The sequence below is a fragment of the Ornithorhynchus anatinus genome, chromosome 4, assembly GCF_004115215.2.
Source record: "Ornithorhynchus anatinus isolate Pmale09 chromosome 4, mOrnAna1.pri.v4, whole genome shotgun sequence".
Classification (NCBI taxonomy): Eukaryota; Metazoa; Chordata; class Mammalia; order Monotremata; family Ornithorhynchidae; genus Ornithorhynchus; species Ornithorhynchus anatinus.
In genome coordinates this window covers 63,638,679-63,663,589 of record NC_041731.1, presented here as the reverse complement: position 1 = coordinate 63,663,589, position 24,911 = coordinate 63,638,679, and the positions used below count along the sequence as shown (strand labels likewise).

Below are 24,911 nucleotides of genomic sequence, written 5' to 3'. Positions count from 1 at the left end.
CTGTAATTTAATTTATTTATTCATTCATGTCTGTCTAGACTGTAAACTCTAGAGAAGCAGCGTGGCTCAATGGAAAGAGCATGGGCTTCGGAGTCAGAGGTCATGGGTTCGACTCCCGGCTCTGCCACTTGTCAGCTGTGTGACTGTGGGCAAGTCACTTGACTTCTCTGTGCCTCAGTTACCTCATCTATAAAATGGGGATGAAGACTGTGAGCCTCACATGGGACAACCTGATTACCCTGTATCTACCCCGGTGCTTAGCACATAGTAAGCGCCTAACAAATACCAACATTATTATTATTATTATTGTTATTAAACTCGTTGTGGGCAGGGAACACGTCTACCATCTCTCTTATATTGTACTCTCCCAGGTGCTTAGTCCAGTGCTCTGCACACAGTAAACACTCAATAAATATGATTGATTGATTAATTGATTGATCTTCTCTTTGGTCATGAGAGGTTCCTTAAACCTCTCTGTTCGCAAATTTTCCTAGCTGCGAGATCAATCAATCAATCAATCAATGCTATCTATTGAGCACTTACTATGTGCAGAGCACTGTACTAAGGACTTAGGAGAATACAATTCAAGAGTTGGAAGACACATTCCTCACCCACAATGAGCTTGCAATCTAGAGGAAAATTGGAATAGTAGGCAGAGTGGTCTAGTGGAAAAATAATCAAGATCTTAGTACAGTGCTCTGCACATAGTAAGCACTCAGTAAATACTATTGAATGAATGAATTGTTTTTGGAGTCAGCAGATGATGTGATTAGCCCGCTGCGTGACCTTGGCCAATTTACTTAGCTCTCTGTGCCTCAATTCTTTCCCCACATCTTAGATTTTGAGCCCTATGTGAAAAAGAGTCTGAGGACCTGTTATCCGGTCTGATTACCACGGATCGGCTCCAGAATTTAGCAAGTTACTTGGTATATAATACTGCTTAATCAGTCTAATAAAAATTAAAATAATATTAGAGGTACTCATTTCCCCCAAGGCCTAAATGGGAGCTACTGCCTTCTTAGTCAGAGCAAAATGTTGGATTCTTCCTTTCCTTCTCTGGAGGTCTTCAAAGACGGGAAGGCGTTCCATCTGAGAGAGGTGGTTTGGCTGTGACCTTGTATGAAGGCAGGAGAATGGACTGGACTTCCAGCTTTACCAGTCAATTAATGTTGGTATTTGTTGGTATTTGTTAAGCGCTTACTATGTGCCGAGCACTGTTCTAAGCGCTGGGGTAGACATAGGGGAATCAGGTTGTCCCATGTGGGGCTCACAGTCTTAATCCCCATTTTACAGATGAGGGATCTGAGGCACAGAGAAGTTAAGTGACTTGCCCACAGTCACACAGCCGACAAGTGGCAGAGCTGGGATTCGAACTCATGAGCCCTGACTCCAAAGCCCATGCTCTTTCCACTGAGCCACGCTGCTTCTCTAATAAGTGGTATTTGTTATTCTTCATATTATTAATAAGATTGTGGTATTTTCTAAGGGCTTACTATATGGCAACCACTGTATTAAGCGCTGGGGTAGATACAAGATAATCGAGCCCCACCTGGGGCTCACAGTCTAAGTAGGAAGGAGAACAGGTATTGAATCCCCACTGTGCAGATGAGGGAACTGAGGCCCAGAGAAGTGAAGTGACTGGCCCAAGGCAGAGCACTGTAATAAACCTTTGGAAGGATACAGTGCAAAAGTCCTGGTAGACAGTTTCCCTGCCCATAATAATAATAATAATTATGTTATTTGTTAAGCGCTTTACCACGTGCCAGGCACTGTACAAAGCACCGGGGTGGATACAGCAGATCGGGTTGGACACAGTCCCTGTCCCACGTGTGTCTCACAGTGTCAAGCCCCATTTTACCGATGAGGTCACTGAGGCCCAGAGAAGTGAAGTGACTTGCCCAAGGTCACACAGCAGGCAAGTGGTAGAGCCAGGATGAGAACCTATGACCTTCTGACTCCCAGGTCTGTGCTCTATCCACTATGCCATGCTGACTCTCCTAAGGAGAGATAGACATTAAATAAATGAATAATTTATAGTGTATATAGATATGTACATAATAAGTGCTGTGAGGCTGAGGGTGAGGCAAGTACCAAATGTCCAAAGGTCACAGATCCGAGTGCAAAGACAATCCAGAAGGGAGAGGGAACTGGGGAAAGGAGGGTTTAAATGAGGAAGGACTCTTGGAAGAGATGTAATGTTAATAAAGTTTTGAAGATGGAGAGAGTGGTGGTCTGGTGTATATGGAGGGAGAGGGAGTTCCAGGCCAGAGGGAGGTCATGGGCAACGTAGATGAAATCAGATCACAGTGAGCAAGTTAGCCTTGGAGTAACAAAGTGTGCGGGCTGGGCTGTAGTGGGAGATCAGTGAGGTAAGGTCAATCAGTCAATCTTATTAACTGAGTGCTTACTAGCTGCTCTGCACACATTCCCTGCCCACAACGAGCTTACAGTCTGGAGGGGGAGACAGACATTAATACAAATAAATTACAGATATAGACGTTAACCGCTGTGAGGCCGGGGGGCGGTGAATAGAGGGAGCAAGACAAGGTGACGCAGAAGGGAGTGGGAGAAGAGGAAAGGGGGAGCTTAGGCAGGGAAGGCTTTTTGGAGGAGCTGTGACTTCCAAAAGGCTTTGAAGGAAGGGCGAGAGTAATTGTCTCTTGATTATGAGGAGGGAGGACATTCCAGGCCAGAGGCAGGATGTGGGCAAGAAGTTGGAGGTGAGATAGACGAGACTGAGAAGGTGAGAAGGTGTAGCACTAGAGAAGCGAAGTGTGCAGGCTGGAGTGTAGTAGGAGAGTAGCGAGGTGAGGTAGGAGGGGGCAAGGCGATTGAGTGATTTAAACCAGTGGTGAGGAGTTTCTGTTTGTTGCGGAGGTGGATGGGCAATGACTGGAGGTTCTTGTGGAGTGGGGAGACATGGATGGAACATTTTTTGAATTGTATTCTCCTAAGTCCTTAGTACACTGCTCTGCACATAGTAAGTGCTCAATAGATAGCACTGATTGATTGATTGATCTTGCAGCTAGGAAAATTGGAGAACAGAGAGGTTAACGATCCGGTCAGCAGAGTGAAGTGGGGAGAGACAGGAGGTAGGGAGGTCAGCGAGGAGCCAGATGCAGCAGGTGGGATCTGCTAAGTGCTTAAATCAGCATAGTAGCAGTTTGGATGGAAAGGAAAGGACAGATTTTAGCGATATCGTGAAGATAGAACTGACAGGATTTGGTGACAGATTGAATATGTGGGTTGAATAAGGATGAGTCAAAGGCAACACCAAGGCTTGTGAGACAAGGAGGATAGCAGTATTGTCTACAGTGATGGCACTCTACCGAGACTGCTCTCTCTAAGGTCACCCATGACCTCCTTCTTGCCAAATCCAATGGCTCCTACTCCATTCTGATCCTCCTTGACCTCTCTGCTGCCTTTGACACTGTCGACCATCCCCTCCTCCTCCATACCTTATCTCACCTTGGCTTCACGGACTCTGTCCTCTCCCGGTTCTCCTCTTACCTCTCTGGCCGGTCATTCTCGGTCTCCTTCGCTGGAGCCTCCTCCCCCTCCCATCCTTTAACTGTTGGAGTTCCTCAAGGGTCAGTTCTCGGCCCTCTTCTGTTCTCCATCTACACTCACTCCCTCGGTGAACTCATCCGCTCTCACGGCTTTGACTACCATCTCTACGCAGATGACACGCAGATCTACATCTCCGCCCCTGTCCTCTCCCCCTCCCTTCGGGCTCGCATCTCCTCCTGCCTCCGGGACGTCTCCACCTGGATGTCGGCCCGCCACCTAAAACTCAACATGAGCGAGACTGAGCTCCTCATCTTCCCTCCCAAACCCGGTCCTCTCCCAGACTTCTCTATCACCGTGGATGGCACGACCATCCTTCCCATCTCTCGGGCCCGCGATCTCGGTGTCATCCTTGACTCGTCTCTCTCGTTCACCCCACACATCCTATCCGTTACCGAGACCTGCCGGTTTCACCTCTACAATATCGCCAAGATCCGCCCTTTCCTCTCCACCCAGACAGCTACCTTACTGTTACGGGCTCTCGTTATATCCCGGCTAGACTACTGTGTCAGCCTTCTCTCTGACCTCCCTTCCTCCTCTCTCGCCCCGCTCCGGTCTATTCTTCACTCCGCTGCCCGGCTCATCTTCCTGCAGAAACGATCTGGGCATGTCACTCCCCTTCTTAAACAACTCCAGTGGTTGCCTATCGACCTCCGCTCCGAACAAAAACTCCTCACTCTAGGCTTCGAGGCTCTCCATCACCTCGCCCCTTCCTACCTCTCCTCCCTTCTCTCTTTTTACCGCCCACCCTGCACGCTCCGCTCCTCCGCCGCCCACCTCCTCGCCGTCCCTCGGTCTCACCTATCCCGCCGTCGACCCCCGGGCCACGTCCTCCCGCGGTCCCGGAACGCCTTCCCTCCTCACCTCCGCCAAACTGATTCTCTTTCCCTCTTCAAAACCCTACTTAAAACTCACCTCCTCCAAGAGGCGTTCCCAGACTGAGCTCCTCTTCTCCCTCTACTCCCTCTGCCATCCCCCCTTTACCTCTCCGCAGCTAAACCCTCATTTTCCCCTTTTCCCTCTGCTCCTCCACCTCTCCCTTCCCATCTCCACAGCACTGTACTCGTTTGCTCAACTGTATATATTTTCGTTACCCTATTTATTTTGTTAATGAATTGTACAACGCCTCGATTCTATTTAGTTGCCATTGTTTTTACGAGATGTTCTTCCCCTCGACTCTGTTTATCGCCATTGTTCTCATCTGTCCGTCTCCCCCGATTAGACCGTAAGCCCGTCAAACGGCAGGGACTGTCTCTATCTGTTGCCGACTTGTTCATCCCAAGCGCTTAGTACAGTGCTCTGCACATAGTAAGCGCTCAATAAATACTATTAAATAAATACTATTGAATGAATGATGGGAAAGACAAGGGGAGGACAGGGTTCGGGTGGGAAGATGAAGAGTTCTGTTTTGGACATGTTTAGTTTGAGGGGTCGGCGGGACATCCAGGTAGAGATGTCTTAGGAGGAAGTGAGAGACCGCAGAGAAGGAGAGAGGTCAGGGCTGAAGATGGAGATTTGGGGATCTTCCGCATTGAGATGGTAGCTGAAGTCTTGGGAGCGAATGAATTCTCCAAGGGTGTGGGTGTATATTGAAAATAGAAAGGGATCCAGAAGTGAGCCTTGAGGGGACCCCCACTGACAGAAGGTGGGAGGCAGAGGAGGAGCCTGCGAAAGAGATTGAGAAGGAGCGGTCAGAGAAATAGAAGGATAAAGATTGAAGGAAAAAGGGGTGGTGGGTAGTGTCAAAGGCATCTGAGAGGCCGAGGAGGATTAGGATGGAGTAGAAACCATCAGATTTGGTAAGAAGAAGGTCTCTGGTTTCCTAAGAGAGGGCTGTTACCGTGGGGGATTCGATACTTGTCCTCCCTCTTTAGGCTGTGAGTGTGATGTGGTAGGGGGTCTGTGTCTGACTCGACTGTCCTGTTCTATTTCAGTGCTTAGTTGAGAGCTTGGCACATGGAAGGGCTAATCAAAATCCATAAGCAACATCATCCCTGCCTGCCTTCCTAAAAACAGTGGCACCCACAACGCTTTCCTCCCCGACCCCCATCTTCAACCACTCACTCTCTGACTACTCCTTCCCTTCTAATACCCCCATATCTCCCTTCCCTTAAACAAACCTTCTCTGGTACCCACAGCATCACCCAGCTAACCCTCCAATGCTCCCATTCAATCAATCAGTCATATTTATCGAGCACTTTTTGTGTGCAGAACACTGTATTAAGCGCTTGGGAGAGTACAATATAATAGAGTGCTCACAGCCTAGTGCTTTCTGTCAGCAAGCTTCCTGTCCAAACTCCTCAGATAAGTTATATACACCCATTGTCTCTATTTCCTCTCCAAATCCCTTCTCAACCCTGGTTTCTGCCCCCTTCATTCCTCTGAGATCACCCTCTCCAAGGTCATCAATCAAAGGGAAGCAGTGTTGCCTAGTGGGCAAAGCATGGGCCTGAGGGTAGGAGAACCCGGGTTCTAATTCTGACTCTGCCACTTGCCTGCTGTGTGACCTTGGGGAAGCCACTTCTCCGTGACCCAGTCTCTTCCACTGTGAAATGGGATTCAGTACTTAGACCATGAGCCCCTTGTGGAACAGGGACTGCGTCCAACATGGTTACCTTGTATCTACCCCGGCGGTTAGAACGGTGCTTGACACATAGTAAGCGCTTAACAAATACCATTTAAAAAAAATATCTGATGGCGTCCAACCTGTCCTCCTTTCCTTTGCCCTCTCAGTTGCCTTCCTTCAACACCTTGGACCGCTTCTCTCTTCTGGGAGCGCTATGTAACCTTGTTTTTTCTGACACAGTTCTTTCCCGGTTCTCCGCTTACGTCTCTGGCTGCTCCTTCTTAGTCTCTCTCACCGGTTCCTTCTCTGCCTCCCACCTCCTATCTGTGGGTGGCCCTCAAGTCCCAGTTCTGGGTCTCCTTCTATTCTCAATCTACACCCACACCCTTGGAGACCTCATCCGCTCCCACGGCTTTAACTACCACCTCGATGTGGATGATTCCCAAATCTACTTCTGCATCGCTGACCTCTCCTCTGCAGTCTCAAAATTTACATCTGCCTTTGCTCATTCCTGAAATCCTTGCCTTCTCATCTCCAACAGACCACAACTTTCCCCTCTTCAAAGCCCTTTGTATATATATATATATATATATATATGTATATATATGTAAAGTGTTTACAATACCATATATATATGGTATTTCTTAAACACTTACTATGTGTCAAGCGCTGTTCTAAGTTGGACAGAGTCCCTGTTCATTCATTCATTCATTCATTCATTCATTCATTGAGCTCTTACTGTGTGCAGAGCACTGTATTAAGTACTTGGAAAGTACAATGGATTTACAGTCTAAGTAGGTGGGTGAACAGGTATTTAGTTCCTATTTTACAGATGAGGAAACTGAGGCACATAGAAGTTAAGTGACTTGCCCATGGTTACCCATCAGGCATTGGGCAGAGCTGGGTTTAGAATCCAAGTCCTCTGACTCCCAGGCCTGTGCTCTTTCCACTAGGCTTCACTGTTTTTGAGATTACATCTTCTCCAGGAGGCTTTCTCCAAGGAATCTCTATCTCCCTATTTATTATCCCCTGGCTACCATTTCCTACCCTCAGCACCATCTAAACTTTGTGGATAGAGCATGGACCTGGGAGTCAGAAGGACCTGGGTTCTAATCCCAGCTCCACCACTTGCCTGCTGTGTGACCTTGGGCAAGTCACTTCATTTTTCTAGGCCTCAGTTCCCTCATCTGTAAAATAGGGATTATAAGGCCTGTGTGGGGAAGGAACTATTTCCAACCCAGTTATCTTGTACCTACCGCAGTGCTTAGGACAGTGCCTGGCACATAGTCATCGCAAATACCACAATTATTATTACTGTCTTACCACAATCCCCTTAGCCGCTTGTCAGCTGTGTGACTTCGGGCAAGTCACTTAACTTCTCTGTGCCTCAGTTATCTCATCTGTAAAATGGGGATGAAAACTGTGAGCCCCATGTGGGACAACCTGATCACCTTGTATCCCCCCAGTGCTTAGAACAGTGCTTTGCACATAGTAAGCGCTTAACAAATGCCACCATTATTATTAGCACTGAGACACACACCTTAGATGCTCCATTTCTCCTGTCTGTAATTTATTTTAGCGTCTGGTCTCTCCACTAGACCGTAAGCCCCTTAAGGATAAGGATCGTGTCTTCAAACTTTCCGTTACCCCATCTGTGAGCCCCATGTGGGACATGGACTGTGTCCAACCCGATAAGCTGGCATCTACCTTAGAGCTTGGCACATAATACAGTACCCGGCACATAGTAAGTACTTAACAAATGCCACTTTAAAAAAGACCTGAAAAAACAACAACAGTGCTCTGCCTACGGTATGCGCTCAATAGATGCTATGGTTGATGATCAAGCCTGATTTTAGAGTTCTATGCACATTTGCTCTGTTGCCTTGCCCTCTAAACTCTGCCAAATTTGCTCTAAGTCACAAGATTTGGTGTTCACTGACTCAGTGCCTTTAAGGCAGAAGGCCTACTCAACACCCATTAGCACCAATAAATGTTAAATAATGCTTCCAATAGTAATGTGCCTGCACTGAGAAGGAAAAGCCATTTTGCTCATGCATAGGTATTTTTCGACTGCTGTGCCTGATCTCCATTTAGCTGTTTAAATTGCTTTCTATTTCAGAAAATGGGATATTCGGTTTAAAAATGCTGGAATCATTTATTCCTCATCCTCCACTCTTCTCTCTATTTTCTAGGGACATTTGATCTGTTGGTTAGGAAAATGGGACTGTTATTTGGATTTACATGGGTTAAAATAGCAGATTTTTCACATGACAATAAAAATTATGCCCACGGATGGTCACTGCCGTTCCTTCTATGGGTCTCTGCCTATGAGCGGTATTCGATTTCATTTCGACCTCAGTATTTGCCCTCCCAGCCTGCTGCAGTGGCCACCAGGCATATCCCACTGCAAATGGCTTAAAGCTAGTAGGGTTTAACAGCCATGTAGAGACTTGTCAAAAAAAATGATAGATCCAGTTCCAAAATAATAAAAAACAACCACAGGCAGAGAAGTCAGAAGGAACCTAGGTTCTTATCCCAGCTCCGTCACAGGTCTGTGTGTCCTTGAGCAAGTCACTTGACTTCTCTGGGCCTCAGTTACCCCTCATCTGTAAAATAATAATAATGTTGGTATTCGTTAAGCGCTTACTATGTGCAGAGCACTGTTCTAAGCGCTGGGGTAGACACAGGGGAATCAGGTTGTCCCATGTGGGGCTCTCAGTCTTAATCCCCATTTTACAGATGAGGTAACTGAAGCACAGAGAAGTGAAGTGACTTGCCCACAGTCGCACAGCTGACAAGTGGCAGACCTGGGACTTGAACCTATGACCTCTGACTCCAAAGCCCATGCTCTTTCCATTGAGCCATGCTGCTTCCCAATGGGGACTAAGAGTGTGAGCCTAATGTGGGACAGGGACTAAGTCCAACCTGATTAGCTTGTATCTACCACAGTGCTTAGAAAAGTGTTGGGGCATAATAAGAGCTTAACAAATATCATTATTGTTATTATTATTACTATTTAAGAGGCGGAGGGGTGGGGGAATGGGACCAGAATTCCTGGTCTACAGAGCTTCAGTTGCCTGGGAAGTTTTGGGAAAGACTCTGCCCTCTGCTGAATAGGGTGAGGGTGACTCCCTTTAATGAACAATCAACCCGGGTCTTTGGAGGGACTATCAATCGATCAATCGATCGATCCATCAAGGGCATTTATTGAGTGCATACTATGTGCAGAGCACTGTATTAAGTGCTTGGGAGAGCACAGTGCAACAGAATTAGTGGACACATTCCCTGCCCGTAAGGCGCTTACAGTCTAGAGGGGAAGACAGACATTAATATAAATAAATGATTTATAATACATAATTTAAAGATATGTACATAAGTGTTGTGAGTCTGGGGGAGGGGGCGAACATCAAATGTTCAAAGGTCACAGATCCAAAGCACTCAATCAGCTCGCCCCCTCCTACCTTACCTCACTGATCTAATGACAATAATAATAATAATAGTGGTATTTGTTAAGTGCTTACTATATACCAGACATCGTAATAACTGCTGGGGTAGATGCAAGCAAATTGGGTTGGACAGTCCCTGTCCCACGGAGGGCTCACAGTTTTAATCTCCATTTTACAGGTGAGGTAACCGAGGCACAGAGAAGTTAAGTGACTTGTCAAGGTCACACAGCAGACCTGTGGTGGAGCCAGAATTAGAACCCAGGTCCGCCTGACTCACGGGCCCATGCTCTATCCACCATGCCCACCTATTCACTGTACCTCGATCTCATCTAACTCGCCGCCAACCTCTCGCCCATGTCCTGCCTCTGTCCTGTAGTACCTTCCCTCATATAATAATAATAATGTTGGTATTTGTTAAGTGCTTATTATGTGCAGAGCACTGTTCTAAGCGCTGGGGTAGACACAGGAGAATCAGGTTTGTCCCACGTGGGACTCACAGTCTTAATCCCCATTTTACAGATGAGGTAACTGAGGCGCAGAGAAGTGAAGTGACTTGCCCACAGTCACACAGCTGACAAGTGGCAGAGCTGGGATTCGAACCCATGACCTCTGACTCCAAAGCCCGTGCTCTTTCCACTGAGCCATGCTGCTTCTCCATACATCCTACAATTGATCACCCTCCCGACTTTCAAAACCTTATTAAAAGTGCATCTCCTTCAAGAGACCTTCCCTGACCAAGCCCTCACTTCTCCTCTTCCCTCTCCCTCCTGCATCCCCTTTGTATTTGGATTTGTACGCTTTATTCACCCACCCTCAGCCTCGCAGCACTTATGTCCATATCCATAATTTATTTTCATGTCTATCTTCCCCTCTAGAACATAAGCTTCTTGTGGGCAGGGATCTCATCTACCAACTCTGTTGTATCGTGCTTTCCCAAATGCTTAGTACAGCCTTGTCTTGCCTTTTGCCGTCCGGTCATTTCCGACCCAGAGCGACACCACAGACATGGGAAGCAGCGTGGCTCAGTGGAAAACACACGGGCCTGGGAGTCAGAGGTCATGGGTTCTAATCCCGGCTCTGCCGTTTGTCAGCTGTGTGACTTTGGGCAAGTCACTTAACTTCTCTGTGTTTCAGTACCCTCATCTGTAAAATGGGGATTAATTTTACAACCTGATCACCTTGTATCCCCCCCAGCATTTAGAACAGTGCTTTGCACATAGTAAGCCCTTAAATGCCATCATCATTATTATTATTAATATTTTATCTCTCCCAGAACGCCCCGCTCTCCATCTGCAATCGCTCTGGTAGTGTATCCATACAGTTTTCTTGGTAAAAATATGGAAGTGGTTTACCATTGCCTCTTTCCACGCAGTAAACTTGAGTCTCCACCCTCGACTCTCTCCCACACCGCTGCTGCCCGACACGGGTGAATTTTGACTTGTAGCAGATGGCCTTCCACTGGCTAGCCACTGCCCAAGCTAGGAATGGAATGGATAGGCCTTTGCTTGACTCTCCCTCCCATAGCCGAGACTGGTAGAGTACTGGAAACTCTCCAGGTGTGACCTTGAGAGTGGGCTTAGTATAGTGCCCTGCACATAATAAGCACTCAATAAGCACCACCGATTGATTGATTGATTGATATGTAGGGTGCCAACTCTACACTTTCCCCAAGAATCCACACTGCCCATCCAAGTCTTAAATGTCAAATTCCGCCAGGGTCTGGGATTTTATCAGGCTGTTACAACAAAGTTGAGCGGATGAAGAATCGCTCAGTCTTCCAGGGGTGGACTAATTAACACCTTCTTTCACAGCGGAAGAAGGATTCTCCATTGTCCATTCATTCGATAGTATTTATTGAGCGCTTACTATGTGCAGAGCACTGTACTAAGCGCTTGGAATGGACAAATCGGTAACAGGTAGAGACAGTCCCTGCCCTCTGACGGGCTTACAGTCTTTCCCTTCAGTTAGAAGCGTTGAGATCCTTAAGCGCATTGTGGGCAGGGAATGTGTCTGTTTATTGTTGTATTGTAGTCTCCCAAACACTTAGTACAGTGCTCTGCATTTTAACTGACTGATTGACTGGAGTGAGGGCAGACATTTCTGTGCTCAGCCAAGACGACCCAGAAATCTTTCTATGCTGCTCTCTCTTCCGATTCCAGACAACCCAACCCAACCCCCTCACAAGTTACCAAGGGAAGAGGCACTGATTCCCTCCCGTCTCCCCACCTCGCTCCTTTCATCCTTCCAGTATTCTCAGTCCTAGCCTAGCTTTTATGCTGTGATGTCTGGGGCCAGCTCTGTGGCATAGCACAAGCAGTGCTGACAACACCCCCCACTTCCCATGCTCCTATACCGTTTCCCAGGAGAAGCCCCCGGACGAGCAGAGAGGGATAGGCGTCGGTCCCCAGAGAGACTCCAGGGAAGGGAAGTTCACCCGTCCCTTGCCTATCTCTCTTCTCCCGCTCCAGTTTTGTGCGTGAATGCAGAGCTGTCGTGTTCTTGTCTGTCCGTCTCCCCCGATTAGAACGTAAGCCCGTCAAACGGCAGGGACTGTCTCTATCTGTTGCCGACTTGTTCATTCCAAGCGCTTAGTACAGTGCTCTGCACATAGTAAGCGCTCAATAAATACTATTGAATGAATCAGTGTTGGGAGAGGATCATAGACTGGAAGCTTCCCGCAGAGCAGGTTGCTGGGATTACCTTGGAAGCCCTTTCAGAGATGGAGACGCAGCATGGTCTGTGGATAGAACATGGGCCTGGGAGCCAATGGACCTGTGTTCGTTCGTTCATTCATTCATTCATTCATATTTTTATTGAGCGCTTACTGTGTGCAGAACACTGTAATAATAATAATAATGTTGGTATTTGTTAAGCGCTTACTATGTGCAGAGCACTGTTCTAAGCACTGGGGTAGATACAGGGTAATCAGGTTGTCCCACGTGAGGCTCACAGTTAATCCCCATTTTACAGATGAGGGAACTGAGGCACAGAGAAGTGAAGTGACTTGCCCACAGTCACACAGCTGACAAGTGGCAGAGCCGGGAGTCGAACCCATGACCTCTGACTCCAAAGCCCAGGCTCATTCCACTGAGCCACGCTGCTTAATGGGGATTAAACCTATTTTCTCCTACCTAGACTGTATGCTCCATGAAGGACAGGGATTGCTTCCATCCTGACAACCTTGTACCTACCCAAACTTAGAACAGTGCTTGGCACACAGTACTTAACAAATACCATAAAAAAGTCAATCACTGATATTTACTGAATGCTTACTGTTTGCAGGGTACTGGACTAAATGCTTGGGAGCGTACAGTACAGCAGTAGGTAGACACGTCTCCTGCCCTCAACGAGCTTACAGTCTAGAGGGGGGGATGGACATAAATATAAATTAATTAATTAAGGCTATGTACCTAAATGCAGTGGGGCTGAGGATGGGTTGCCTGCTCAATACACATTGGAATAGCAACGAAAAGATCCAGTCCAGGTCTGTCCCCTCTGGAGTAGGTGATGAATGCTTCCAGAGTAACTGTGCACTGGTGAGGGGTTGACAGGAAATGGCCAAACGTCTTCATGGTTCCAATCAATCAATCGATCAATCAATCAATCAATCAGTGCTATGCACTGAGTGCTTACTCTGTGCAGAGCCCTGCACTAAGCACTTAGGAGAGTACGATACAAAAGAATCACCTGTCCACAATGCTACAATCTTGATGGGGAGGAAAAAAAACCGATTTGCTTGTATCCACCCCAGTGCTTAGTACAGTGCCTGGCACATAGTAAGCACTTGACAAATACCATAATTATTGTAGTTATATCCTGTACCAGACTTCTCATGGTATAGTGGCTAGAGCACAGGCCTAGGAGTCAGTAGGTCATGGGTTCTAATCCCGGCTCTACCATTTGTCTGCTGTGTGACTTTGGGCAAGTCACTTCCCTTCCCTGGCCCTCAGTTACCTCATCTGTAAAATGGGGATTGAGATTGTGAGCCCCATGTGTCCAATTGGATTTGCTTGTATTCATCCCAGTGCTTAGTACAATGCCTGGCACATAGTAAGGGCTTAACAAACACCATTATTATTATTATTATTATTTTAGCTTCGTCCTTTGCCCACCAAATGATCTTATAGCAGTTGTCCTTCACTCTAGGCTACCTTATATAGATTTTATAGAACAGCATCATTGTTGGAATAAAAACCTCTGGAGCTGCAGTTCACAACTAAATGAAGGCCAGAGTAATCACCTTTTCTACTGGGGACCCAAAATGATCACCATGGAAACCAAGAACCAAATCCCCTCCTCGCCCCACTTACCAAGTCGATCAAGAGGTCTCCTGCCGGTTTCGGGCCAAGTATACATGGGGAATCATAGCAAGTTCCTGAGAAAAATATAAAATTCCTCTGTTCTCAGCTTCCCATTTCCACGCATGAAAGAAACCAGAGGAACAGAAGAAACCCCATTTTAGTTTCCGCTCAGTAGTGCCATTGATTCAGTCTAGATCCATCAGCCTGAGTGCCTGGCTGGTCGGCTTGCAAGTCTGCCATGGCGTGATCAGCCTCTAAAGCCAGAGGTAAAGGAGTGGGAGGAAGGGAGGATGAACAGTATCTGGGTTAGCACGCAGATGGAACCCAGAAGGAACGTTTCCCTAAGACTTTTCCCTCACTTAGTTCCCTCCTCTCTCTGTATAAACCATTTCAGGGACAATCTCTGTGACTGGCCTGCCCTTTCTATACGTCCTTTATCTCTTTGCTCCTGAAGAGAGCTGGGCATGCCCGGAAGATAGGGCTCTCAGCTCTGCCACTTGCCTGCTGTGAGAGCTTGAACAAGTCACTTCACTTCTCTGTGCCTCAGTTCCCTCATCTGTAAAATGGGGATTAAGACTGTGAGCCCCTTGTGGGACACGGTGTAGGTCAAATCTGCTTTTCTCATATCTACTCCTGTGCTCAGGACAGTCCCTGACACATAGTAAGCGCTTAACAAATACCATTTAAAAAAAACTGGTTTAAGCATCTCCACTGCCTTTAAACTAGGGTCTTCCTTTGAAAACATCCCCAGAGGTAATGACCTAGTAAGATTCTATAACATATTTTATTTAAACATCTCATCATATCACATCTACTTACTGTAGTGTGCTCTCCCAAGCTAGTACAGAGCACAGACTCTGCTCAATAAATACCACTGATTGCCTTCAAGACATCTCTTGCTGTCTTGGAGAAGCAGCGTGGCTCAGTGGAAAGAGCACGGGCTTTGGAGTCAGGGCTCATGAGTTCGAATTCCAGCTCTGCCACTTGTCGGCTGTGTGACTGTGGGCGAGTCACTTCACTTCTCTGGGCCTCAGTTCCCTCATCTGTAAAATGGGGATTAAGACTGTGAGCCCCACGTGGGACAACCTGATTCCCCTATGTCTACCCCAGCGCTTAGAACAGTGCTCGGCACATAGTAAGCGCTAACAAATACCAACATTATTATTATTATTATTATTATCTCTATTTGGATGTCCTGCCACAACCTCAAACTTAACATGCCCAAAATAGAACACCTTATCTTTCCACGCAAACCCTGTCCTCCCCGTGACTTTCCTTTCACTGAAGACACCACCACTACCCTTTCTGTCTCACAAGCCCATAACCTTGATATTATCCTAAACTCATCTCTCTCATTCAACCCACATATTCAATCTATCACTAAATCCTGTCAGTTCAATCTACACAACATCACTAAAATCTGTCTTCTCCCCATCCAAACCGCTACCATGTTAATCGAAAGCATTTATCCTATCTCACCTCGATTACTGCATCAGTCTCCTTGCTGAGCTCCCTGCCTCCTGTCTCTCTCTGCTCCAGTCGTACTTCATTCATTTAATCGTATTTATTGAGCACTTACTGTGGGCAGAGCACTGTACTAAACGCTTGGAATGTACAATTCAGCAACAGACAGAGACAATCCCTGCCCAACAACAGGCTCACAGTTCAAAAGGGGGAGACAGGCAGCAAAACAAAACAAGAAGTCAGGCATCATTACCATCAAAATAGATAAATAGAATCATAGATATATACACATCATTAATAGAATAAATAAAGTAATAAATAATATATACAAGTGCTGCGTGGGGGAAGGGGATAGAGCAGAGAGAGGGAGTGGGGGAATGGGGAGGGGAGGGGACAGATAGAAAGGAAGGGCTGAGTCTGGGAAGGCCTCCTGGAGGAGGTGAGCTCTCAGTAGGGCTTTGAAGAGGGGAAGAGAGTAGGTTTGGCAGATGTGAGGAGGTAGGGCATTCCAGGTCAGTGGTAAGACGTGGGCCAGGGGTCGATGGCCGGACAGGCGAGAACGAGGCACCGTGAGGAGGTTAGCGGCAGAGGAGCGGAGTGTTCAGGGTGGGCTGTAGAAAGAGAGAAGGGAGGTGTGGTAGGAGGGGGCCCAGTGATGGAGAGCTTCGAAGCCAAGAGTGAGGAGTTTTTGCTTCGTGCAACGGTTGATAGGCAACCACTGGAGGTTTTTGAGGAGGGGAGTGACATGCCCAGAGCGTTTCTGTAGAAAGATAATCCGAGCAGCGGAGTGAAGCATAGACTAGAGTGGGGAGAGACAGGAGGATGGGAGATGAGAGGAGGCTGTTGCAATAATCCAGTCAGGATATTATGAGAGACCGTACCAGCAAGGTAGCAGTTTGGATGGAGAGGAGAGGGCGTATCTTGGCGATGTTGCGAAGGTGAGATCGGCAGGTTTTGGTGACGGATCGGATGTGTGGGGTGACTTCTACTAAAATGTCCAGTCCGTGTTACCCCACTCCTTGACAATCTCCAGTGGTTGCCCAAGTCACGTCCTGCTCAAACAGAAACTCCTTACCATCAGCTTTAAAGGAGCTTGCCCCCTCCTACTTCACCTTGCTGCTCTTCTACTACAACCCACTCGGCACACTTTGCTTCTTTAATGTCAATCTACTCGCTGTACCTTGATCATGTCTATCTTACTGCAATCTGTTGCCCGCCTGTGGCCCCGAGAGCCCTCCCTCTTCATATCAGACAAACAATGACTCTCCCCTCCTTTAACATCTCCTCCAAGAGGCCTTCTCTGACTAAGCCCTCCTTTCCTCTTCTCCCACTCCTCTCTGCGTCACCCTGAATTTCTCCCTTTATTCACCCCCCACGCACCCTCAGCCCCACAGTACTAGGTACATATCCACAATTAATTTATTTATATTAATGCCTGTCTCCCACTATAGACCCTAAGCCCATGGTGGGCAGGGAGTATGTCTACCCACTCTGTTATATTTTTAAACTTTCCTCTCCCAGGAGATTAATACAGAGCTCTGACACAGTAAGCACTCAAGAAATACAATTGATTGATTGACTGATTGAAGATGCTATCATTAATATGCTGCTGCTCAGAAAAATAACTGTTGTCATGTAAGGATAATTAACCCAGCCTGGACATTTCGCTCCTGTAATGCCAATCTATCTCCTCTATCTCGCCGTTGACACCTGAGCCACATCCTCCCTCTGGTCTGGAACTCCTCCCCCCTCCACATCAGATAGTCTGCCACTCTCCCCACCATGCAAATTCTCCTAAAATCACATCTCCTCCAATCTATCTATCAATCATTTGTACTTACGGAGCACTTACTGTGTTCAGAGCACTGTACTAAACACTTCGGAGAGTACAATACAACAGAGTCGCTGGACACGTTTTCTGTCCACAACAAGCTTACTGTCTAGAGGGGGAGACAGTCATTAATATAAATAAATTCTGGCTATGTACATAAATGCTATGGGGAGAAGGGAGTGGTCAATTTCCTTACTCTCATTCATTCATTCAGTCAGTCAGTCAGTCATATTTATTGAGCGCTTTCTGTGTGCAGAGAACTGTACTAAGTGCTTGGGAAAGTACAATACAGCAATAAAGAGAGACATTCCCTGCCCACAATGAACTCACAGTCTAGAGGTACCAGCTAACGACTTGATATTCACTCCACTCTCTGCCCCACCACATTTATATGCATATCCTTACATTCTGCCATTTACCCTGTCTGGAATTTATTTTAATGCCCTTCTCCCCATCCAGTCTGTAAGCTCCTCTGGCCAGGAATTGTGCTACCAACTCTATTGTATTGTCCTCTCCCTAGCGCTTAGTAAAGAGCTCTATATACAATCCCATTGATTGGCTATTATTTGATAATTCCATTGATCGATTAATTGATTCTGAGTTCCAGATCCTGAAGCCGGGCCCTGGTTGTGATGTGCCAGTTGGTAAGGTATTCATTCATTCATTCATTGAGAAGCAGCGTGGCGCAGTGGAAAGCGCACGGGCTTTGGAGTCAGGGCTCATGAGTTCGAATCCCAGCTCTGCCACTTGTCAGCTGTGTGACTGTGGGCAAGTCACTTAACTTCTCTGTGCCTCAGTTCCCTCATCTGTAAAATGGGGATTAAGACTGTGAGCCCTACGTGGGACAACCTGATTCCCCTGTGTCTACCCCAGCGCTTAGAACAGTGCTCGGCACATAGTAAGCGCTTAACAAATACCAACATTATTATTATTATTATTATTCATTCATTCATTCATTCAATAGTATTTATTGAGCGCTTACTATGTGCAGAGCACTGTACTAAGCGCTTGGAATGTACAATTCGGCAACAGAGAGAGACAATCCCTGCCCATTGACAGGTTTGCAGTCTAATCTGGGGAGACAGACAAACAAAAACAATAACAATAAATAGAATCAAGGGGATATACATCTCATTAACAAAATAAATAGGGTAATAGGAATATATACAAATGAACAGATGAGCACAGTGCTGAGGGGAGGGGAAGGGAGTAGGGGAGAAGCAGAGGGAAAGGGGGGGAAAGGCGGCTTAGCTGAGGGGAGGTGAAGGGGGGCGTAGAGGGGGAGCAGAGGGAGCAGAGGGAAAGGGGGAGGCTCAGTCTGGGAAGGCCTCTTGGAGAAGGTGACCTCTCAGTAGGGTTTTGAAGAGGGGAAGAGAGTTAGTTTGGCGGAGGTGAGGAGGGAGGGCGTTCCAGGACAGCGGGAGGACGTGGGCCAGGGGTTGATGGCGGGATAGGCGAGAAACGGGAGACGGTGAGGAGGTGGGTGGCAGAGGAGCGGAGCCTACAGGGTAGGCAGTAGAAAGGAAGAAGGGAGGAGAGGTAGGAGTGGGCAAGGTGATGGACAGCCTTGAAGCCTAGAGTGAGAAGTTTCTGTTTCGTGCGGAGGTCGATAGGCAACCACTGGAGGTTTTTAAGAAGGGGAGTGACATGCCCACAGCGTTTCTGCAGGAAGATGAGCCGGGCAGCGGAATGAAGAATAGACTGGAGCGGGGAGAGACAGCAGGAAGGGAGATCAGAAAGAAGGCTGACACAATAATCCAATCGGGGTATTACGAGAGCCCCTAGCAGTAAGATAGCCGTTTGGGTGGAGAGGAAAGGGCGGATCTTGGCGATATTATAAAGGTGAGACCGGCAGGTCTTGGTGACGAATTGGATGTGTGGGGTGAATGAGAGAGCTAATAATAGTTTTTATGGTACTTCTTCAGCACTTACTATGAGCCAAGCACTGTTCTAAGCACTGGGGTAGATCCAGGTGAATCAGGTTGGGCACGGTCCCTGTCCCACACAGGGCTCACATTCGTAACCCCCATTTTCCAGATGAGGTAACTGAGGCCCAGAGAAGTGAAGTGACTTGCCCAGGGTCACAGAGCAGACATGTGGCAGAGCCGGGATTAAAACTCAGGTCCTTCTGACTCCCAGGCCCGGGCTCTCTCCACTAAGCCAAGCACATTGACTCTCAGAGAGTCTGATTTCTGGAACGTGCTTGAGGCTGCAAAAGAGCTCGAGTAGTTTCTGATTCTTGGGCCTCTGAAGGCAGGAGAAGCACAGGCTCCTGTCAGGGGATCGAGGTCGTGCCCAGGGAATCTCCTCAAGCCGCCATTGGGTCCCAGGACAAAGGAAGTTAGGAAACACTGGGGTGGAGCACCTCTCTCTCTCCTCAAGACCCCCAAACATCGGCATTTAAACAATGTTGAAAATTAGACAATAAAGTCAAGTTCTCATAGAATTACTACTCAAATCAGAAGTTCAAAATAATGATAATAATTAAAGTGGTGGCATTTGTTAAGTGCTTACTTTGTGTCAGGCACCCTACTAAGCTCTAAGCGAATCGGGTGGGATGCAGTCCCTGTCCCACATGGGACTCACAGTCTCAATCCTCATTTTACAGATGAGGAAACTGAGGCCCGGGGAAGTGAAGTGACTTGCCCAAGGTCACATAGCAGACAAATGGTGGAATAAAACAGACCTGTTAGGTTATCATTCTGCAAAGTGAGGTGTTCCTCTCCACCCGCCCTCTCCTTGAGGGCCTTTAATCTGGTTTCCATCCCCTTTTGAAACTGCTCTTGCAAATGAAACCAGTATTCCTGGCAAAATCTGACTCTATTTCTGTACCCTCATTTTTTTATGGTGTTTGTTAAGCTGTTACTATGTGCCAAGCACTATTCTAAGCGGTAGATACAAGTTAATCAGGTTGGACCCAGTCCCTGTCCCTCCTGGGTCTCACAGTCTAAGTAGAAGGGAGATCAGGTATGTAAACCCCATTTTACAGTTGAGGAACCTGAAGCACAGAGAAGTTGTGACTTGCCTAAGGTCACACTGCAGACAAGTGGCAGAGGCAATATTGGAACCCAGGTCCCGTGACTCCCAGGCCCGCGCTCTTTCCACTAGGCCATGCGGCTTCCCAGGAGGGCAAGACTAATATTGTCCTTTTCCAAGTTCTCAAGTCCTTAGTACTGTGCCCCGCACACAGGCACTCGATGAAAACTCCTGATTGATCTATAAACCATCTCTATTTACCTCCAAAGCCCTTCTTGCTTATTCCCGGATTTCCCCTTCCCTAACCACAGCTCTCCTTTGGCCTTCAAACTCACGGCCGGACTCTTGGTCTTGTCTGCTGTGTGACCTCGGGCGAGTCACTTCACTTCTCTGGGCCTCAGTTACCTCATCTGTAAAATGGGGATGGAGACCGTAAGCCCCATGTGGGATGCTGACTCTGTCCAACCCTGCTTGCTTGTATCCACCCCGGCGCTTAATATAGTTAAGTATATAATAATAAGTGCTTAACAAATACCACAATTATTATTATTGGCCTTGGCTTTAAGGGCACTGTATTGTCTTGGCTTTTCATATTCTTTTGACCCTTCCCCTGATTCCTTTTAAGTCTCAACATCATCATCTCTTCTCCTCACCCTTGAATTACGAACATCTATCCAGGTCTCCGTCTGGACCTTATGCTCTCCACGAAGACGTCTCTCTGAGCTGTATGTCCAACCTGAACATCTCATCTTCTCTCGGTTCTTGAATTTCCTCCCACCGGCAGTGTATCCCCTCGAATGGCCCAATGCCACATGAGGTTCGGCAGGTGTCAAGAAGCAGCATGGTGTAGTGGAGAGTGCACAGGTCATGAGTTCTAATCCTGACTCTGCCACTTGTCTGCTGTATGACCTTGGGCAAGTCACTTCAATCATCTGTGCCTCAGTTCCTTCATCCGGAAAATGGGGATAGGGACTGTGTCCAACCCAATTTGCTTGTATAATAATAATAATGTTGGTATTTGTTAAGCGCTTACTATGTGCAGAGCACCGTTCTAAGCACTGGGGTAGATACGGGGTCATCAGGTTGTCCCACGGGAGGCTCACAGTTAATCCCCATTTTCCAGATGAGGGAACTGAGGCACAGAGAAGTGAAGTGACTCGCCCACAGTCACACAGCTGCCAAGTGGCAGAGCAGGGATTCGAACCCATGACCTCTGACTCCTAAGCTCGGGCTCCTTCCACTGAGCCACGCTGCTTATGCACCTCAGCATTCAGTACAGTGCCTGGCACATAATAGATGCTTAACAAATACCATTATCATTGCTATTATTATTAAGACCTGAGTCTGTGGTCTTCTCTCCCCAACTCACTCCTTCCAACCTCCTCATCGCGAACAATAAGACATTTCTCCTTTACCTCCTGTTTATAATCCAGGATTCCACTAAGCCCGATATGCTGCTGATTCTTTCTCAGCTGAAGCTCTCTGCCTGGCCCACTTCTCTTAGTTTCCACAGTAACCGCCTGACTGGCCCATTTTTCTTCGTTCCTACAGTAACTACCCGCCTGGCCCATTTCTCTTAGTTCTCCCAGTCACAGTCCGAACCTAGGCCTTGAAGTATTCATTCATTCATTCAATAGTATTTATTGAGCGCTTACTATGTGCAGAGCACTGTACTAAGCGCTTGGAATGGACAAATCAGTACCAGATAGAGACGGTCCCTGCCCTTTGACGGGCTTCCGGTCTAATCGGGGGAGACAGACAGACAGAACAATGGCAATAAATAGAATCAAGGGGAAGAACATCTCATTAAAACAATAGCAAATATTGTTATTTGCTATTACCACCATAGCCTCCTCGTTAGAGAAGCAGTGTTGCCTAACGGGTATAGCTCGGGCCCGGTAGTCAGAAGGACCTGAGTTCTAATCCCAGGTCTTTCACTTGTCTGCTGTGTGGCTTTACGCAAGTTATTTCACTCTCTGTGCCTCAGTTACCTCATCTGTAAAATGTGAATTAAGACTGTGAGCCCCTTATGGGACAGGGACTGTGTCCAATCCAATTACCTTGTATCTACTCCAGCGCTCAGTATAGTGACTGGTACATAGTAAGCGCTTAACAAGTACCTACCGTTGTTACTGCCTCCTTTTTGTTTTTAATGGTATTTTTAAGTGCTCCCCTTCTAGACTGACAGCTCGTTATGGGCAGGGAACTGACCGCTAATTTCATCGTGTAGAACTCTCCAAAGCTCTAAGTAGAGTGCTCTGCACATAGTAAGTGCTCAATAAATACCATTCATTGATTGATCGCTCACTGCACAGCATTCGAACATACCAGGCACTGAACTAAGCACTGAGCGTTGATGATCAGGTCAGGCACAGTCCATGTCCCTCATGGGGCTCACAACTTTAATATCCGTTTTCCAGATGAAGTACCTGAGGCACAGAGAAGTTAAATGATTTACCCAAGGTCACACAACAGACAAGTGGTAGAGTCAGGATTAGAACTCAGGTCCTCTGACTATCAGGCCTCTGGTCTTTCCACTAGGCCACGCTGCTTTTGCAAAGCAGCAAGAATCATCTTCTCCAGGGTCAATTTGACATTATCATTCCCTTCCTAATAATAATAATAATAATGATAATAATGATGTTAATAATAATACTACTCGTGATATTTGCTAAGTGCTTACTACAGGCCAAGCACTGTACTAGGCACTGGGGTAAATACATCAGGTCCCACATGCGGTTCACAGAGAAATAGGAGAGAGCAGGTTTTGAATCCCCATTTTGCAGATGAGGGAACCGAGGTTCAGAGAAGTCAAGTGACCTGACCAAGATCACTCAGCAGGTAAGTGGCAGAGTCGGAATTAGAACCCAGGACTTCAAACTTCCCATGCTTTTTCCATTAGGCCATGCTGCTTCCTAGAAGTCTACAGCAAATAGATACAACCAAAACTCCTAACCCTGTACATCAAGATTCTCTATCATTTACCTCTTCCTTACCTGTCTATCTCATCTCCCTGTATAAACCTACACATGTGCCCTTTTCTCACCCCGCCCACATGCTCCACACCCCATACCGCCCCCTACACACATACCCATAATTTATTTATATTCATAATAATGTTGGTATTTGTCAAGCGCTTATTATGTGCAGAGCACTGTTCTAAGCACTGGGGTAGATGCAGGGTAATCAGGTTGTCCCACTTGGGGCTCACAGTCTTAATCCCCATTTTACAGATGAGGTCACTGAGGCCCAGAGAAGTGAAGTGACTTGCCCACGGTCACACAGCTGACAAGTGGCAGAGCCGGGATTCAAACCCATTACTTCTGACTCCCAAGCCCGGACTCTTTCCACTGAGCCACGCTGTCTCCCCCTCTAGACATAGACTCGTTGTGGTAAAGGAACGTGTCTACCAATTCTTGTTATGTGGTTTAGTGGATAGAGTACAGACCTGGGTTCTAATCCCTGCTCCGCCAATTGTCTGCTTTGTGACCTTGGGCAAGCCACTTCACTTCAGCGTGGCTCAGTGGAAGGAGCACGGGCTCGGGAGTCAGAGGTAGTGGGTTCTAATCCCGGCTTCTCCACTTATCAACTGTGTGACTTTGGGCAAGTCATTTAACTTCTCTGTGCCTTAGCTACTTCATCTGTAAAATGAGGATTACCCCATGGCTTAGAACAGTGCTTGGTATATAGTAAGTGCTTTACAAATACCATCATTATTATTATTATTCCCTGAACCTCAGTTCCCTCATCTGCAAAATGGGGATTAAGAGTGTGAGCCCATGTGGGACAGGGACTGTTTCCAACCTAAGTGGCTTGTAACAGGACTTGGCACATAGTAAGCCCTTAACAAGTACCATCGTTATTATCATTATTATTATTATTATTATGAGTCTCCCAAGTGCAAAGTATGATGCTCTGCACACAGTAAAAGCTCAATAATAATAATAATGTTGGTATTTGTTAAGCGCTTACTCTGTGCAGAGCACTGTTCTAAGCGCTGGGGTAGATACAGGGTAATCAGGTTGTCCCACATGAGGCTCACAGTTAATCCCCATTTTGCAGATGAGGTAACTGAGGCACAGAGAAGTTAAGAGACTTGCCCACAGTCACACAACTGACAAGTCAATACATATGATTGATTGATTGATTGGTCTCTCCTACCCAATCTCATGCTGTTCCTCATCTAGAATGTTTCTCCCTGACCTCATCTTCATCAGACCCCCATTCCTTCTCCAGTCCATGGGGACTTTCATGAACCCCCATGAAATGCTGACCTTTAGGCAATCATTTACCCTTGTAAAATGTATAAATGCTTGTGGATTTCATAGTCAGTCAGTTGTATTTATTGAGCGCTTACTGTGTGCAGAGCACTGTACTAAACACTTGGGAGAGGACAATATAAACACATTCCCTGCCCACAAAGACCTTACATTCTGGAGAGGAAGACAGAGATTAATATAAATAATTTCAGATAAGTGCTGTGGGGCTGGGCGGGAGGATGAATACAGGGAGCGAGTCAGGATGACGCAGAAGGGAGTGGAAGAAAAGGAAAAGAGGGCTTAGTCCATTATAATATTAATTCTATGTCCCTCACTATAGTGTAAACTTCTTGGGTAATTTTTTTTAATTTTCCCATAGCAACAATGTGAAGGTCTGTCCATTGTGGGTGCACAGACATAAGAATCATAGCCTTAGGGAAGCAACATGGTCTAGTCGATAGAGAATGGGTCTGGGAATCAGAAGATCCTGAATTCCAATCC

At 46.9% G+C, this 24,911-nt stretch overlaps 1 non-coding gene across 1 annotated transcript; it reads right to left on the bottom strand.

Annotated features, from left to right (window-relative positions):
* Positions 1–11,015: 11,015 nt before the first annotated feature.
* LOC114811970 lies at positions 11,016–11,153 on the bottom strand. Its single transcript, XR_003759664.1, has one exon. It is a non-coding gene; the product is annotated as a small nucleolar RNA SNORA7 (small nucleolar RNA).
* Positions 11,154–24,911: the final 13,758 nt, after the last annotated feature.